The sequence below is a fragment of the Gymnoscopelus microlampas genome (genome assembly GCF_963454915.1).
Source record: "Gymnoscopelus microlampas genome assembly, chromosome: 13".
Lineage (NCBI taxonomy): Eukaryota > Metazoa > Chordata > Actinopteri > Myctophiformes > Myctophidae > Gymnoscopelus > Gymnoscopelus microlampas.
Window position 1 is genome coordinate 29,082,150 of NC_139950.1, and position 13,998 is coordinate 29,096,147.

The following is a 13,998-nucleotide window of genomic DNA, read 5'->3' on the forward strand; positions in this document are numbered from 1 at the left end:
GGAGTGACCGAGTGGGAGTGAGCGAGTGGCCGAGATTTTCGGTATTGGAATTTGGCTATTGACATATTCACCTGTTTCCTAGGCTATGTGTTTTCCACTTCCTGTCGATTTGATCCAATGAAATCCAATGAAACTGGTCAGATGACCAATGATATCCAATGAAATTGAGAGGAAGTGGAAAACACACAGCCTAGGAAACAGGTGAATAAAGGTAGACGCCTCCTCTGGCTCTGAAGCGTCTGTATAGGGCATCGCAGTTCCCGCCCACTTCCTGGTGCCACTGCAGCTGGAAATTTCCGCGTGCGTCACAGAAGGGGGCGTTCAGTAGGCCAATCAGAGGCAGGTGGGGGCGGGACAACTAGATTCTGACAAGTTCTGGAAAAGACGCGCTGTGGTTGGCCAGTAGTCAACACGCTGTGATTGGCCAGTGCCCGTTCCCCCCGGAAATATGGCGGCCACCATACCAAACAGGTCGCTCCAACGAACTGCAGAGGCCAATGAGGTATCTAGGTTTCTATATCTATGCTGTAAACATTCCTGTTAGGATTAGGATCAGACTTTTAGAGGTTAGGTGTAGGGGTTGGAATTAGAGTTAAACAGCATGATTTACATTTAGATCTGTAAGGTTCCGTTCAGATGGAACTCCAGCTCTACACACTTGCAATCAGGTAACTAAACATTATTATTAACCACCAACATTTAACAGCCTTGTTTGGGGAACTAGTCTGTGAATTAATGACATTGAAATGGACAAAATGAGGCATTATCTAACTATATAAATGGCGACCGACTTCCGCACCCTCGGTGTCGACACCCCACAGCTCTGTTATCGAATAAACAACGCACCGCCAGACCACATGTCGCCAACTGACTCGCCACGGCGCCCGCACTGAATTTACGCCTCGCGTAGGGGACATCTCACTGCTCACTACACCTTTTCCACCGCGCAACATAATTAATTCTACTCACCAAATGTCGGACAAAACGGAAGGGGAGCCAGCTTCATACCGTTTACCGTGCGCACGACCTCATCACCACAACAGCAGGCAGCCGGTGCGGGGGCTTTTTCCTTTTTTTCCAAAAAATTTTTTTGGTCACCATTTTCTCCAGGCACCATTTCTGGTGTAACGCCACCGCCAGCATGCGCTGGGTTGCGCTGCCATTGCACTCTGCCCATCTCCTCCACACCAACACACACGCAGCTCCTTTGCTTCAACCCCCCCCCCCTTCTTACGTACCTCCTTTGTTCCACCCAGGCCGTTACTTTCACTTCACTCATGTCACGATCACACTATGTCCGTCCTTCACGTGCCATGTTCATCCCAAACACAAAAACAAACAAGTCGGGTTGCCAAGTTCAGGTTGCCAGGTCCTCTAAAAACAAGCGCCAGAAACAAGCAACCACCTTCATGAAAAAAAAAAAAACACCAAAGGGCTCCGCCATGTTCCAGGGGGGTCCCCGCGCGTCCCAACACTCCACAGGGGGTCCGTAGACCAGCAGGGGGTCCGCGGGGGTCCCCCTCAAACATCAAAAATATATTTTTTTCAATTTTTTTTTTTTTTTTTTTTACTTTTCCACAGTTTTACTCCAGCAATTTAACCGCCATGTTCCAGGGGGGTCCCCGCGCGTCCCAACACTCCACAGGGGGTCCGTAGACCAGCAGGGGGTCCGCGGGGGTCCCCCTCAAACATCAAAAATATATTTTTTTCAAATTTTTTTTTTTTTTTTTTTAACTTTTCCACAGTTTTACTCCAGCAATTTCAGTACCCCAATATACACGCGGCCCACTGGGCCCCGTGCGCGGCTGGGGTTGAGGGGGGCGTAGCCCCCCGAAACTCTAGTATTTTATAACAGAGTGAAGGAAACTCTTTCAATCTACGCTCTGTTCCAATGGCTCATAGTGTCATCTAAACCAATGGTTCTTAAACTAACCCTAACATTAACATCAACTCTGACCGTACAACCGGAACCAAAAGGACCTGTTAGGGTCGGGTCCATTTGGTTCCTTTTAGACCAGTGCACCAATGCAAGGGTGAAATGGGACATTTTGCATAGTGAGTACTTTCTACTTTTGGTATTTTAAGTACATTTTGCTATCAATACTTTTGTACTTTTACATTTTGAATTCCGGACTGTTACTTGTAACAGAGTATTTTTACATTGCCGTATTGATACTTTTACTTAAGTCAAAAAAATTGTACTTTTTCCACCACTGCCGGTAAGGATCCATTTGGTTACAATTTGTACACTCTCAGAGTTAGACCGGTAAGGGTCCATTTGGTTACATTTGGGGGATAATTTGAAGTGTGGGTGGGGCTGACAAAAATGACAATTTCTTTGTCTTTTCAGGATATAAAGACAAAGAAGAAAAGTCTCGTGAAGAAGGCTGCTTGTTCAGTGAGATTGGTGTTCAAGGTAGGAACAATGTTTTTTTTCCTTTTTGCTAGGGATTTTGCGTTTGTTTGAAAAAAAAACGAAAAAAAAAAACTAACACAAAACAAAGGCACAGGCATGGAGCTTCTGGTTTACTGGGATGGGGTTCCATTCCCCGCTGTGCCCTGCTCATTGTGTTGGCATTTTTAACTCGCACATTGAATAGTTTCATGTATTATACAGGCATCATTCTTTAGTATGGATCACAATGTAGAGCTTTAACTTTTTAACGTATCTTAAAAATAACGTATCTTACTTACGTAGATTACTTAAATCTGAATATGAATGTATATGAAGACACTGTATCCAGATGTGTAATGGGTTATTTGAAAGGTGTAAAGTGATTTTTGGTTAAATCATTGCCCCCCTCTTAAAGGTTCAAAATCTAAATTCTAAAAGGTAGTGACACCATTGTGTCACTACCGAAACGAAGTTAAATCCGAAAAAATCACTAAGTGTGGAGGTCAAAATTGTTCCCCCAAAAACCTGTTAGGAGTATGTTTCAGGCAATTTAAAGTTGATTGGTAGTGACTTTTTTTTTGGTCCCTAACATTCATCGAGCTCTGGACTTAGTAATTTTTTTTCTGTTTCGGTAGTGACACCATCCGAAACGAAAAAAAAATTGTTCCCCCAAAAACCTGTTAGGAGTACGTTTCAGGCAATTTAAAGTTGATTGGTAGTGACTTTTTTTTGCTCCCTAACATTCATCGAGCTCTGGACTTAGTAATTTTTTTTCCGTTTCGGTAGTGACACAATGGTGTCACTACCGAAACGAAAAAATAATTGTTCCCCCAAAAACCTGTTAGGAGTACGTTTCAGGCAATTTAAAGTTGATTGGTAGTGACTTCTTTTTTGGTCCCTGTAGCAACTCATAATGTAATAACGGCTCATAATGTAATAATGGTTCATAATGTAATAATTTAAATGTAATAAAAACTCATAATGTAATAATCAGCTCATAATGTAATAAAAGAATTAGCGCATAACGTAATAACAGATTTTTCTATAATGTAATGTGGGAATCTAGGTGACTGGTGCACCCACTGCACCTGACCACCATGACCAGGAAGTATAAAAGCCAGCTCCTCCCAGTAGAGAGCCATTTGTCTCTGCTGTAGGCAGCATGGTTCATGCAGGGAGAAGGAGAACACATGGTAGGCCAAAAACTGAACCTTGTAGATCTGCTACTTTGTGCGACCCTTTTGTTTGTTGTAGCTCATGCTAATGTTTAGCTTATTGTTTGAGCACATGTTACTACTGGCTTTTGTTTGTTTGGTTGCCTATTTTCTGTTGAGCACATGGAGGCTTCCCATGCTCTTTAGCACTTTAATTTAGCCAACAGCATTGTGTTTTATTATCTTTTAATGCATTTATTTATTATTTCAGTTTTACAAATGAAGTGACCTCCTGGTGGTGTCTGTTCTGTTCTGTCTGCCCTACCTGGAGACACGGGTAAAGCAGTATCTTATGCATTGCCTTTTTGTGGATTTTAATGTATTTTAGTTTGTAACATCACTGTCTTCTTTTATACAGCAGCTCTGGTGTTGAGGTTGCCCCCTCGCCTTGGCCTTATATTGTGTGCACCGTTACTGCAACACAAAGTAGGTTTTAAGCTGTTTTGTTCTTTTAATGATTTGAATATAATGTTTTATAGTGTGATACTAGGGCTGGCAACTAATGCGTTTTGTTTGTCTCCTTAAAGGGACCACACCGGCCACTGTTTTCCACTGTTAATTTACTCTTTTTGTTTTGTTTGTTTGAGCCATCTAGCCAAGGTACACTGTAGGCATAGGTTTTAACATTTATCCATATTGGCATATTTTAACTGTTTCTCTCCTCTGTTCTGTTGCAGTTTAATTCATGTAACCCTGTTCAAGGCCGGGTCCGCCCTGTTGCACACGGCTCTCCTCTCAGCTTGGGACTGCACTGGGGACCCCTTTGGTTTTATTGGTGTGTATTCATATAACCTGGCACTGCATGTTTTGTATTTGAGTTTTGTATTTATATTGCATGATTTCTTTGAGGCCTGTCCCCTTTTCTTTTCCCCTAGTTATTTTGGTATTCACTGTGTGCACCCGCCCTTCCTTATAATGTGAGAGGTAACTGTTAGATTGCCATTTTAATACTAAATACCTTGCCTTAAATACCTTAATTGTCGTGCTAGTTTGTAATAGACAGTGATGTGTTTTGTAATTTTATGGTAATAAAGTTGTTATATTTTTCCACAAACTGCCTCTAGTAAAATAATTGTTCCTGTTTAAGGGAAGTTGAACAGAATAAGGTTTAAGGGTTCCTCCTGCCCCCTCCACAAGCGGGAGGTGGCGTAGTCAGGCATATTACAGTGGTACTACTCAGTTACTACAGTAATAATGTGTTACATTATAAATCTCACGTGGCCGCTTATAATGTAATAAAAGTTCATAATGTAATCATCTCTCATATTGTTGAGAAAAGTAAAGTGTTACATCATAATAATCATTATCAGTATCATGGTCAGTATCAGTATCATGGTCAGTATCATGGTCAGTATCATGGTCAGTATCATGGTCAGTATCATGGTCAGTACCATGGTCAGTACCATGGTCAGTACCATGGTCAGTGTCAGTATCATGGTCAGTACCATGGTCGGTATCATGGTCAGTATCATGATCAGTATCATGGTCTGTATCATGGTCAGTTTCATGGTCACAATGATACTGGCCATGATGCCGACCATAATTAACCATGATACTGGCCATGATACTGGCCATGATACCGACCATGATACTGGCCTTGATACTGACATTAAACTGACCATGATACTGACACGATACTAACCATGATACGTATATGATACTGACATTATATTGACATGATACTGACCATGATACTGACCATGATACTGACATTAAACTGGCCATGATACTAACCATGATACTGACCATGATACTGACATTAAACTGACCATAATACTGTCATGATACTGACCATGATACTGACCATGATGCTGACATTCTACAGACCATGATACTGACCATGATACGTACATAATACTGACATTATACCGACCATGATACTGACCATCATACTTGCCAGGAAACAACAATTTGAACCGTTATTGTCTCCGCCAGGCCGAAAGGCATGGCTAGAGAGTATGTTTTACCCCTGTCTGTCCGTCCGTCCGTCCGTGTGTCTGTTAGCCCGGCCGCTGCGAAACTGTGCACACACACTCCCTGGATGCCAAAGCCGAACATCTGCCCCAAAATTTTCAGATTGTCCTGTTATAGCGCCACCAGCAGGCCGATTTGTGCAAAACACATTTTTGGATATCACTCCTACAGATTTTGTCCAAACCTCACGCAAATCGGTACACAGTATCTATATAGTCATGTGATCAACACGGGTCTCTCCGATTTTTATATTCTATCCTGATTGGCTAAGATTGGCTTCCAAAGTTTGCAGGATTGGTTCGTTTTGAACAAAATGCCTCAAATCATCAACGCAGTGTGCGATTGCCGTGAAATTTTGCGCACACCTTCCCACTAGGCCGAGGAAGAAATGGCACCCTTTTCACATTGGCCTGTTATAGCGCCACCAGCAGGTCTAATTTAGCAAAACACATTTTTGGAACAAAATGCCTCAAATCATGAATGCAGTGTCCGATTGAAAGGCCTAAGAAGAAATAGCACCCTTTTCACATTGGCCTATTATAGCGCCACCAGGAGGCCACAATAACCTCCCTGACCTGGCGGAGACCTGTGCTCCGGGGAGCACTTTTTCTGGTTACATTATGCAGTGTTATTACATTATGAGTGGCTACGCAAGATTCTTAATGCAACACATTATTACATTATGGGCTCATACATTTTATTACATGATTTTATTACATTATGAGCTGATTATTACATTATGAGCTTTTATTACATTTAGTTTATTACATTATGAGCTTTTATTACATTTAGTTTATTACATTATGAGCTTTTATTACATTTCGTTTATTACATTATGAGCCGTTATTACATTATGAGTTGCTGTAGCAACTCATAATGTAATAACTGCTCATAATGTAATACATTTACAGTAATAAACCGGGCTAACGGTGCCAGAGATTAGCTGTTCACAGACGGACGGACGGACGGACGGACGGACAGGGGTAAAACATACTCTCTCACCATGCCTTTCGGCCTGGCGGAGACAATAACGGCTCAAATTGTTGTTTCCTGGCAAGTATGATGGTTAGTATCATGGTCGGTATAATGTCAATATCATGTACGTATCATGGTCTGTAGAATGTCAGTTTCATGGTCAGTATCATGGTCAGTTTAATGTCAGAATCATGGTCAGTATCATGGTCGGTATCATGGCCAGTATCATGGTTAATTATGGTCAGTATCATGGTCAGTATCATGGTGACCATGAAACTGACCATGGTACTGACAATGATACTGATACTGACCATGATACTGACCATGGTACTGACCATGGTACTGATACTGACCATGATACTGACCATGGTATGGACCATGATACTGATACTGACCATGGTACTGACCATGGTACTGATACTGACCATGATACTGACCATGGTATGGACCATGATACTGATACTGACCATGGTACTGACCATGGTACTGATACTGACCATGATACTGACCATGGTACTGACCATAATTAACCATGATACTGGCCATGATACTGGTCATGATACCGGTCATGATACTGACCATGGTACTGGTACTGACCATGGTACTGACCATGGTACTGACCATGGTACTGACCATGGTACTGACCTTGGTACTGACCATGATACTGACCATGATAATGATACTGACCATTTGTGGTATTGCTCTATGACCATACTAGCGGCCAGGCATCAGTGAATCAGGCACGGAAGCAGCTATTCACCTAGAAGGGCAGAACAATTGATGGACTCCCCCCAACACGAGCTGCACTGATTCAACATACAAAGAGGGCAGCCTACCAAGCTGGCCACTGCTGGGGACAGGCGATGGTTGCAGCCCCTGAACTCCCATCCCCAGGTGAATGGGGGTGGAAGAGGAAGGAGACAGGTGAATGCAAATAATTTAATCCACTTCTTTACACTTGTAAACCTGTGATCTGACAATAAAGCTGATTCTAATTTTGACAGGAGGATGGGAAGTGCACTGGACCACACAGAAGCGAGCATGGCCTGTCGGGAACTCTTCCGCTGTGGTTGCAAAAAGGGATGCAGTGGACAATGCAGATGTGTTAAGACAGCACTTCAGTGTACTGCCCTTTGCTACTGTGGTGGACTGTGCAACTAACATTGTGTAGATTATCTGGCTTTATTGAATAGACCCCTTAACAGACGACGTCACACTGCTAAGAACCAATATGTGCGGAACCAGTATGTGCGCAATGAAACCCATTCTATCAGGTCTCGCTAGGACGCACCTCACTAGCCAACACACAAGAGGGGGTTGGGGTGTATTTGCGCTGGGTGAAACCAGCGCAAATAATTGGTCTATATGCCATTATGCTATGACTCATGAGTACTCTGTCTTTGTTGTGTCTTATAGTCCATTTAAAATAATTATGCAATGCGACTACTAATAAAAGAGTGAAAACAGTGAAGTACTGCATTCTTGACTCTCACGTGTCAGTTTGAAAACATGTAGGCTACTGTACTACATCATTACATATTTTGATGGGTTTACAATTATTGAATTAACTGAATGCCAGATATATGTAGTTAGGTAGTAGCATGTTGTAAATAGTACCACTGTATTCCTCATCCTTGAAAATGTAGGATTAGTCACCAGAATCAAGATCCTAGGTGGTCTAGCACCTGAGTTATTGGTAAAATGACAGCAGGTGGTGGCCATTTTGGAAAATGGCTGCCATAGTTACCACAGGACAAAACTGCGATGGCCCTATAGCCAAAAATGTTCCTTATGGCATACCCTAACGGTGTGCCAAATGTCATGCTTTTATCGTAAAGTGTACGATTTTTGCTCGAAACGGCCGGACTAATATTGTGTTGAGTTTATGGACGGTTAGCTTGGTTTGTTATCAGTTCATGAAATACAGATTGAAAAGTATTATAAAAAAATGACAAACATCACTGAGTGTTAATTAGGTGTGTAAGCCTATTAGTGATCTGTTAATGTTTTGTTTCAAATACACTTTCTTTTCTCTTTTTATCCCACGATTTTTGTAACCCATTTTTTTTCACCCAGTGCCAATTGACTAAGCTGTAATCCTGGGCACTACTCTCCCTCTGCCAGCCTGGGGGAGAGCCCCGAACTGAGCTCAATGAGCTTGTAGAACTGCTATTAAAAAATATATGTATTGAATATGTATATTCTTTTAAAGCGAACATTTGTAACTCAAATCTTTGCTTCTAGGCGGGGGTCCCTGGAACAACATGGTCTCCCCTACGTCCGTGTTCAAATACATATCACTTTGGGGGTCCTTGACATGAAAAAGTTTGAGAACCACTGATATAGCATCATTTTTTAAAACAATTTGTAGACTCCCTCAGAAGCAAAGATTTGAGTTACAAATGTCCACTTAAAAATATATAAATATATATTCAACAATTTGCACATATTTTCACGACAAAGATAGCATATCTACAAGCACATAGCCAGCCAAGGATATGAAGACTGACAGAGGAATTCCCCCAATCACATGACACCCCTCTACTACTTGCCCCGCCCGTTCTCTGTCTCTGCCACATTCTCTGCTGTGAATCCCTATTCCCACAGAACCAACCTGGCAACCTGCACTGCAGCTGCACTGCAGGAGAGATCACTGAGAGCGACAGAGTCACAGAGCCCAAACAAATTAATACTAATCTAAATACATATGGAAGCCACACAAGACAGCACACACACCTTGCCCATCATCTCAGTCTTGCCAGAGGGCTAAGCGTTCCTTTCTGATAACATTGGTGAGTTGCTACAAACTTTTGTTAGCTACTTTAGCAGCTAAGCAGGTGTTTTGTAGTGATACAAGGACAGGACCATTGCTAAAAATGCATTGCTTGATTTGTTTACCTCTTGTTCAGCATAAGGTATATTGAAGGACTTTGAATGAAAGAAATGTATTTCTGCAACAAAGGAATGTGGTGCTATGGATAATAAGAACAAACTAAACCAGAGTTGAGTTTGCTACTCTTTCTGTAAAGTGTGTTGAAAATGAAAGGTTTGAATTGTACATAGCAAAGGAAGGTATTTGATATGACTGTATTTCATACATTATGGTTAAAAAACACGTCATTATAAGCACTTGAAAAAGGTTAAAAAACGTGTTTCATGAGTTTAAAAACAACTGCTAAAAAAAGACAAGTTCATTAGAATAAGTGATGATGTCGAAGTCATCTGCCTTAATTCATTGTAAAGTAATTATAGTAATGCTGACTGATCGTCAAAGCCATGTTAAAAAGCACTTTCAGTACAGTTTGAATGTTCTATTATTTAAATGTGGAGCTTAAGTGAGCTAGTGTTATGATAGCCACCTGTTGTTCTTACACACAGTATGGGAAATTAACAGAGTCTTTTATTTGTTTTTGTACTGTCTTGCCAGTTCTTACGTTGATCTTTGGATCGTAATCAATTCATGATCAGTTCAAGTCTTATATCTTTCGGTGGGGACCGCTACACACAACTTGATGAAATTGTCTGAAAATTCCAATGCACTGCATGATTCTTTGATGCCTCTTATTCCACATGATGAACAAGAAAGGCAAAATGATTGGTTCTCAAAGGTCAATAAATATAAAGATGGATTCATTAAAGATGTTGATGCCTGGTTCTCAGTAGCCAGAGGACCCCCAAGCCAACCTCAGCTAGAGGCTCATGACAGGCCTACTGAAAGGCCCCAGCAGCAGAAGTAAAAGTAAAGCAAGAAGAGTCTGGAATTCAAAATGTACTCGAGTTAAAAGTACAGAAGTATTGGCATCAAAATGTACTTTTTGCAGAAATGTCCCATTTCAAGTTCTCAAAATGTATAAAAATCTTTTGAAAATAGCAGATCTACAAGCTCACAATGTGTCGCATCGCGATGCATTATGAGCTTGTAGATCGGCTATAACTATTTTCAAAAGGTTTTTATGCATTTGAAAACTTGAAAAGGGACATTCTACATGAGTACTTTTACTTTTGGTACTTTAAGTACATATACTTTGGTACTTTATGCCATTACTTTTTTACTTTTACTCAAGTCAATTTAGAATTCTGGTTTTACTTACGTATTTCTATATTGCAGTATTGATTGTTTTACTTAAGTAAAACATTTGAGTACTTTTTCCACTACTGGTCTATCAGGGGCGTCAATTGGGTATAGCAAGGTATGGCATTATTTTCAATCATACATGCAAGCATTAAAAGGATATGCTGCTTGCTATTTTCCAAATGGAATAGTTACAAGACATGTGCTTCATAAAATAAAATCATGAATGTGATCTATGTCTACAGCATTGATTATTATGTTATTAAATTACTGTAAAATAACTGCAAATTCAAATTAGAACAAAATGATGGCTTTCACAAGGTATTATATTCTCCACAACACTTGTATTCCCTCTATCTTGACAAATGGTATATTCCCCGGTTCAGTAGGTCAGCACAGGTTAGAGAGTTAGATCCCAGTCTATTCAGCCAAAACCAAAGCATTTAAAACCCTTGCTGCCATTTCTGTTGTTGTGCCAGGCAAGCATTGTCTGTAAGTGTGACTCTATTGATTATTAACTCCTTAGACCTGTATTAGTTAACTTTGTTGTGTGAAGGTGATTTGGGATGTCTTCTTATGCTTAGATTTACACAACCATGTGGGTTACATAAGTTGTTGTTTGTGTTATTTTTCTTTTGAGAGATTATTGTTTAATGGGATTTGGTACAGTGCCGTGCTGTCTAATTTGTGGTTATGACGGATATGTTGTAACTAATCAACTGCACCACAAATGATCTGTGTTTATTAGTATGGACTATAGTAATCTCCCAACTTTATTCTTCTTCTTCTTTCTTTCTAGATAATCTGTATTTTGCCGCGCTACTCCTCCCACAGTTTGTGCCTGAGAGACTGCACAGTATGCTTATTTAGTCTGCCGATCACATAATCACCTCTGTGTCCTGTACAGACCACCATCGAAGGCCGGTCTCTTGATGTGGGACCTGAGACGAGGACGTGGCTGCACGTCATTGAGCTGGACGTCTAACGATGACACACGAAAGAAAAGGACGCCTGAGTATCACTTCTGTTTGTAATCTATGTAATATCTGTTTGTTTATGTTTGTAATATATGTTTCATTTTGTTGATTTGCAGTGACCTTTGGAGTTGCATCATGGCGAGGTAACTACACAATCCAAACCGCACACACACACAGGCACACCGGAAAAAGTGGAGTGGATTCCTGGAGCTATCCCCCCCCCCTCCTCTCTCACACAAACACGGTGTACAGCTGGTTGCCTCATTCATTCGTTCGCCACCACGGTAAAGGTCGTGGGGCATTTTTATTTTGTCTTTTATTTCATTTTGGTTAACCAAGGTTTCAATACATTTGTGAATAACCTGTTTTGAAGGAACAGTGGGTTGTGAATAGTGACTTTCTGTGAACTGACACTGAACTGCGTGGTATTGGACAAACTGTGGACTGGATTGGGGATTATTTTACAATACAAAGTCAAACTGAGGTTTTTTGTGTCTGTGTATTTCATTCATTCTGTTGTTTATTGAGTTGAAGGTATTCTTTTGTGGGTAATCAATCCCTGGTTTCAGGTTTTAAGGTTCATTTGGTTCTACTAATTGTGCATTTAAATCCTGTGTAAGGTTGGCTTTTAAAAAAGTGTTTTTTTTGTCCAGACTGGACTAAATTCGTGTTAGGCTTTGGCCTAACTGGCACCCCAAACAGTAATATCAAAGCTAAACCGTTACATAAAAAGTGGCACCCCAGATGTTTAAAAGGACCTCAATCTCAAGCAAAAACAACTGAGTTCACAGGTGCAAAACCGGATCATTTTCAACAAACAAAGGAACAAACAAGCAAAACTGTGCAAACAAGCTCAGTGGGAAATAACAATTTTATTTATTCAAACGCGATCAAAAAGGGAACATTTGCAATTTCAAAATGGAAAAGTTTGATGGAAACTTGTGGGTCTTTGATGAAATAGAAACTCAGCACCCGTGTTGGTGTCAAACCCACCACCCTCAAACAAATCATCACCACCACCACCACCCTCAAACAATGTCAACTCAAGCTAACCAGCCTCAAATATATGAACCGGATGGAAATTCACCTGCAGTAAGTGAAATAAATCAGATCAATGAACCGGATGGAAATTCACCTGCAATAAGTGAAATAAATCAGATCAATGAACCGGATGGAAATTCACCTGCAATAAGTGAAATAAATCAGATCAATGAACCGGATGGACATTCAACTGCAATGAGTGAGCATGAACTGGAAATTGAAACGCCATACTGAAGTTCTGAGGGTTGTAAATACTGCTCTGCCCCTATTGTACACAATTTGGAACACACTCAATCATCAGTAGCAACATGCTTGAAAAATCTGGAGACCATGAATACAGAAATATTAACACTACTTCAGTGGCTGGAACTGCTGTTCAAACCACACTACAAACCAGTTCTCCTGTCATACCACCTACTGCACCATCTGGTAAGGCGCATCAACATCTGCAGTCCACGCTACGCACTGGTGGAGGTACACGTCGGGAGAACGTACAAGGTGACCTGCGAGGAGGATTTATGGGCAAATCTCCCATTAAACTCCAATTAACCACCTTTGGACAGCGTGAGGACACCTCAGATCTATTGCGTTATTTGGAAAAGTGCCGTGACTTTCTCGCCATGCAGCCCCTGTTGGATGAGGAACTCATTGTGACACTCAGGAATGTGTTTCATGGCACTGCCAGAGACTAGTGGGATGTAGTAGGCCAGGAGACCAACACCTGGGCGTGTTGGTCTATGAGGACGAATTGGCTGAGAGTTCGAACCCGAGTACAGGGTGAAGACGAAAGCCTTAGACATTTTGCCTATATGTACAGGTCTCTGTGCCAACGTTGGCAGCCTCAGATCAGTGAGGAGGACGTCATTAAACTCATTTTAGAGAATGTGAATCCTAAACTCACAAGCCAGCTGCGAAGCAGTGGAGTGAACACGGTGGATTGCGTTGGTTCGACTTGGACAACAACTAAACAACAACTTTATTTTGACGCGCTATTCCTCCCACAGTTTGGGCCTGACAGACTGCAGTATGCTTATGCAGACTGCCTATCACATAATCACCTCTGTGTCCTGTACAGGCCACCATCGGAGGCCGGTCTCTTTGATGTGGGACCTGAGACGAGGGCGTGGCTGCACGTCATTGAGCTGGACATCTGATGATGACACACGAAAGAAGGAAAACGCCTGAGTATCACTTCAGTTTTTAATATATTGTAATATATGTATTATCTGTTTGTTTATGTTTTTAATATACGTTTCATTTTGTCTCTCTGTTGATTTTCAGTGACCTTTCGAGTTACATCATGGCAAGGTAACGACACAATCCAAACCCCTACCAAAGTGTGTATGTGTG

The 13,998-nt window shown here is 41.2% G+C and overlaps 1 long non-coding RNA gene across 1 annotated transcript; it reads left to right on the forward strand.

The window, feature by feature from the left end:
• Positions 1-4,336: 4,336 nt before the first annotated feature.
• Positions 4,337-7,598, forward strand: LOC311059427. Its single transcript, XR_014602163.1, has 3 exons — positions 4,337-4,384; positions 7,277-7,482; positions 7,563-7,598. It is a non-coding gene; the product is annotated as an uncharacterized lncRNA (long non-coding RNA).
• The last annotated feature ends 6,400 nt before the right edge of the window (positions 7,599-13,998 follow it).